We start from the raw sequence: 6,000 nt of genomic DNA, 5'->3' as shown, positions 1-6,000 counted from the left end.
CTAAACTTTGGCTTTTACCTTTCTGCCAAATGGAGAGAATGAATTCTGTTGTGTCACAAAACATTTTCAGAGTCATTCAATAAAAAGCCAACAGAATGTTACTGCTACAATGTCTTCCTTTCCTCCCTCCTTTGACACAGATCACTGTTTCCAGCTGAAGAATTTTTAGGCATAGCAAACTCAGCATGGGTCATGGTGAAAGAAAGTAAAAACTAGATTTTTATCAAATTCAGCCCACATATTGTGTTCTTTGATATTCTTCACAAAACAAACAGACCAAGAGAATATGACGCACGGATGGTTTATACTGTAGCTCTTCTCTTTGCTACAGAGTAAACAATTTAACAACAATATATAATTGAAAATGTCTATTAAGCCCCTATTATGTAGAAGACACTGGCAACACAAAGAAAAATAAATATCTCTGCCTTCAATAAGAGTAATCTCTGCTTTGCAATGCAGTATGTCCATAGCCAAGTTCACATAAGACAATTTGAGGAAGAAGTGAGTGCTGGAAAGTGAGGTTTCAGGAAAGATTTCATAGAGGAGCTGTGATATGTGCCAACTCTTGCTGGGAGATAGAGATGAGTAGAATATTATGGAGGATGATATTTATCCTAGAGCAAAGATAACAACTAAAAGTTTAAACCTGTGCCTTAGGAAATGTTTTTGTTATTGTTTTAGAAGTTATATGTCTATGGAAGACAGAATAAAGACTGAAAAGACTGCAAGAAGAGAGATTGGTTTGAAGGCTATTGAAATAGTATAATTGATGAGTAATGAGGGCCAGAAGTAGGGTAGAGGGCATTAAGGTGGAGAGAAGGAAATGGATGTCAGAAATTCCACAGAGGTAAAATCAATAAGACTTAACAACTGATTGGGTATGGGAGGGGGGAGTAGGAAGACAGATGGGTGTAGTCTGTGATCAGGCATCCAAGCTTGGGTGACTGGAAGGCTATCAACTGCTAAAACAGAAAATTTTCTAGGAAGGACAGATTTAGGACTAGAGGTGATTTATTTAGTGTGTAAATCCTGAATTTGATATTGCAACAGGATATATTCAAAATGCCATTGAAAATTTCGAACTCTTGTTATGAAAAAAAAATTAGGGTTGAATACAGAAAATTAGGAGTTGGAGAGGATTCTGGGAAGATGGCAGAGTAGGTCAGAAAATTCCAAGCTCTCAAGATTTCCCCCCAAGAAAGAGTTAAAATTACACGTTAGGGCGAAAAAAGTGTGGGTGCAGATAAATAAGAACAGCGGCATAACCAGGGTCTTTCTAGGACAATTTAAGAAGATCTGAAGAAAATCCCAGGACGAGGTTTTGTCCCTGTGAAGAGTACTGGATAGGTTCCATTTTAACAATAAGCTGAAAGTCTGTTTTTAAACAACAAGCAGCAAGTCCTAGAGTTGGTTGTTTTGACAGGCTACCTCAGGCTCAGCCACGGAACCTTTTACCCCCGGAATAGTGAGGGGAGTTGGTCCTTTGAGCCTGGGAAGATCGAGGGAACCTCTGCTGACAAGGAACGCCAGACCAAGCTGTGCTGTGAAGAGCCACAGAGGTGAGGAGGAAACAGTAAATGCTTGGTGAGTGTAGAAACAGTAAGAGTAATAGTGATAGTAATAATAAACAGGAGGAAGAGGAAGAGGAGAAGAAGAAGAAACTTAGTAGTTATCTACATCAAAACAATATTCGAACACACGGAAACCATTGTGATCAGCAAGAGAGCTAGGAGGGAGGAGATTAGGGGTGTCAGGATGAACTTTTTTTTTTTTTTGCCTTTTGGCGGGCAATTGGGGTTAAGTAACTTGCCCAAGGTTACACTGCTAGTTTTTTTGGGTGGGTGTTAAGTATCTGAGGCCAGAGCCGAACTCAGGGCCTCCTGATTTGGGGGCTGGCGTTTTACTCACTGCGCCACCTAGTCTCCCCAGTCAGGATGGGCTTTAATTAACATCTGCATTAATGGGACTGGCAAAACAACTAGTGAAGGAGGCTAAAGTAAGATAGGAGCCTAAACAGGAGGGAACAGTTTTCCAGAAGCCAAAAGATGCAAGAGTATATAGGAAGAACATCTTAAAAATTTCAAAATCTAGAGAAAGAACAAGAAAGATGAGGACTGAAAATGTCCCTGTCTGGCAATTCAGAGGTAATTTCTGAGAGGGGTTGAGTGTGAGGAAGAAAGAAAAGAAATATTTACTAACTGTCAAATATGTGCCAGGCACTGTGTCAAGCACTTTACACATATTTCATTTAGTCCTAAGAACAAGCTTAGAAGTTGTGTTTTATTATTTCCATTCTTCAGCTGAGGAAACTGAAGCAAACAAAAGTTAAGTGACTTTCCAATGTCACTTAATTACACAGGTAGTAACTGCCTGAGGTTAGATATGAATTCAGGATCAGGCCTAGCATCTATCCACTGAAACTTTTAGCTGCCTCCTAAGGTGTGATAAGGTAAAGATCCTGTAGTAAGCAATGAGAAAGACTCCAAAAAAAGGAGATGAGTCTTTCTTTTATGATGAATTGTAATCAACATTGTTGCACAAAGGAAAAACAAGCAAGAAATCAATAATAATAACAAAAAACAAAATACAATTCTAGGAATGAATAGATGGTAGTAAAAGATAAACACAAATACATGCACACAAATACACATATGAGTGTGGGGATATAGACACCTGTGTGTGTGTGAGGTGGAATTAAGGATGACTTGCCATTGTTTATTAAAATCATGAAAATGGTTAAATGAAATTTATTTTTTAAACTGTATGTTTACATTTCCTGCAGGCACAGATAGAAAAAAAAATGATCATGTCATTCTCTTTATATGCTCAATGTATAAAATTCCTTATTAAGAGAGCATTCACTGTCTACAATGTGTGTTCTCATAGTGAATTTCAGAATAGTTTTGGGGAAAAAGGAAAAAAAAGGTACCAACCTTCCTAGTACTCTCCTTCATTTATATTTCATTCTGGCTAGACATGTTTAAAAGGCAATAAAAGTATGTATCCAATGGTTTTAGAATGATTAATTGATTCTTTTTCTCAACTTTGAAGTCAAGAAATATTTTTAACCCCCAGCCTCCCTGTCCCCACATTGTACTCCCTGTGCCCACGTGGTCTCTTATTAAAACATCTTGGAATCAGAATAATAAAGCCCTGAGATTTGTCTCTTGACTTTCAACTCCATGATTAAAAGGGAAATAAAATTTCATCTAGGAGGGTGTCCAAGGCATGTGTGCATGGAAGAATTGATTCAGATGGTTCTAAAAGAAGTTTAGCAAGTTGGGACTCTAGAGCAGAGAGAAAGAAACAAGTGTTAACATGCATGAGTTTAATTCATGGAGATATATGAAAACATTTATTTAATCTTTGTCTCAGAAGTAGTAATGGGAAGGGGGGAAAGTTAGAAAACAGCCATGTCAGAGTTTCTGGAAACCTTCATATGCTCATAAATAATTTGAGTCCTGGTTCAAAGCTTTCTAAACAACCCAGTAAGTAGCCAGTGTGAACAAAGAAGAAAACAGTTACATACCCAAGGGCTGTCTGGCATGTGGAATATTAATGAAAGGAAAGGAATGCTGGCGCCATTCTCTGTGCTCATTAAAAATCCCATCACATTACAGGGAATCATAGGTATATGATTCCTAAGCTTTGAAACACAATTTGGTTTGAATATCTCAAAAATCAGTTACCACCCTTTTATTGTAAACATACACAAAAGTTCCTGACAGCAAACATAAGTCATATGACCAAATGGATTTTTAAACTTGTTTCATGAGTATGGCAGATTGTGGGTACAAGGGGCTTCAACTGCCCATGTGTTTGGCATTATTATACCTGCTTGTGTGATTACTGCAAACAAATGTATACTTACCTTTCTGTTTACAGAAATAATGCATGTAATGTTCTATTGCTTGTAATAATATGTAATGCTCTCTTGCAGAAAACTCTTGCAAGAGAGTAGCTTGAGTTCATCTTTTTTTTTTTTTTTGCTTAGCCCTTGGGTCAAGCAATGCCCCTTGTTGTATACAGTGATTTGTCATGAAATTCTCTAACTATAGCATGGAAAACCAACAGCATGGACAGTAGCCTTATTCTTCGATGCCAGCATTGCACAAGGAGTTTTCTGCACTTTTAAAACTGCCAACTAAAATAGTATGTTAGAAAGAATAATGTCCTGGTAATCCAGGACACCTGGCTTTGATACAGCCTTGCTGGATGGTTTAGGGGAATTCACTGTGTCTTTAGGCTTCAGTTGTCACACTTGTGATACGATTGGACTAGTTATCTATGGAATTATTTCTTTTCCTTTTTTGTGCATATTGGTGTGTTTCTTAAGTCCCTTAATGCAATGTACAGAAATATAGATTAATTGGAAAAAAGTCACACACAATCAAATAGTAAATGATACTTTAAGCTTTTTAGACATTCATTGCTCTAAATCTCTCCCAACCTCCACAAGGTTCCCATACTACCAACCCCTATATTTTGAGTAGATGGCCTTATCTGATGCTTTACTTCAAAGACAGATTTACTTAGCTTGTTCTATACCTCATTTCTCTGTATCTTCATTTAAACCCATTCTTTACTCCCAGTCTTGGAAGGTGTGTCTCTTCTACTTCTCAAACCAAATGTAATCTCACCACCAGTTAACTTTATTTTATAATCTCCACCTCTTTTTTGATTTTGCTTCATCAGTCTTTCCCTTTCTCCTACTATCTCAAAATGTAATCAACAAATAAATAAGGATTTATTAAGTTCCTATTATGCATTAGGAATTGTGCCTTGTTTCTAGCAATGCAAATATTAGATATAAAATAAATTAATTACATAACTGGAAATAAATAATTAGTGCAATATAATTAGATTCCAAATAACTTTTTAAAAGATAGTTTTGGGTAAAAGTCACTAGCAGGTAGGGGGTGAGTGGGACAGCCTCATGAATAAGATTTTTTTCCTTGAAGGAAGCAAAGTATTGCATGAAGCAGCCGTTAGGAAAGCAAGCATTCCAGGCATGAGGGGGCAGCCAATGCAAAGGCCTAGAGATTGGAGATGGAATGTTCTATGTGGAATTGCAAGAAGGCTACTCAGGAAGAAGGTTAGTGGAAAGAAGGTTAGTGTAGTTGGACCTTAAATTGAATATGGAGTGAAGTAACATTTACAATCAGTCTCAAAATACAGAAATGACCACATTTTGATAAGCTTTAAATGCCAAATACAATTTACTTTTTTTATGTTAAAGGTATCAAGGATATAGCTGGAGTTATTTGAATAAAGGATTATATAGTCAGTCTGACATTACCATATTGATTCAACTCCCTCAAGGGATACCTGTGAATTCTTAATCACCAAATCCAATTATTTTTCTTTAATTTTCATTCACCATGACATCTTTTGTTAATATGAAATTTGTATTCATTAATTTTTTTTCTTGAAATCTCTTCTCCCTTCATTTCTCTGACATTTTATACCTTTAATTCCTCTGCTGTCCTTACTGCTGATGTTTCTCCCTTTATTTCATTCATCCTTCTTCTTTTACAGATGTATAATCTTTAGGCATTTCCCAAAATAATATTCTTACACATCTCTTTCTTTTTTCCTTAATATTCTCTTCCTGGATAATTTTATCCACAGGTACAACTATCACTTCCATGAAAATCACTTGAAAATTAATTCCTTCAGGAATATGTAAGCTTCCCAAGGGCAAGGACCAATTACGTTTTTTGTCTCCAGGGACTTATTGCAATTTCTGATATGAAATGGGTAGTTAATAAATAAAGAGAATTGAATTAACTTCTATATTTCCACCTTTTCCTTCCCTTCAAAACACAACTCAGATTCTACCTCCTACATAAAGACTTCCAAGATACCTCCAATTAGTGTAGTATGCTTTGAAAATTTCCAATATTGCAAAATTACTTATCTGTGTACCAACTAAATCCCTTCATTATCTTGTAAACTCCTTGTGGACAATGAGAGTTTCATTTTCCTCTGCATATC

This window comes from Petaurus breviceps, unplaced genomic scaffold, assembly GCF_028583685.1.
Source record: "Petaurus breviceps papuanus isolate PSGF00001 unplaced genomic scaffold, PetGlider_PUasm1.0 189, whole genome shotgun sequence".
NCBI classification, from domain to species: domain Eukaryota; kingdom Metazoa; phylum Chordata; class Mammalia; order Diprotodontia; family Petauridae; genus Petaurus; species Petaurus breviceps.
Note: the sequence above shows the minus strand (reverse complement) of the source record.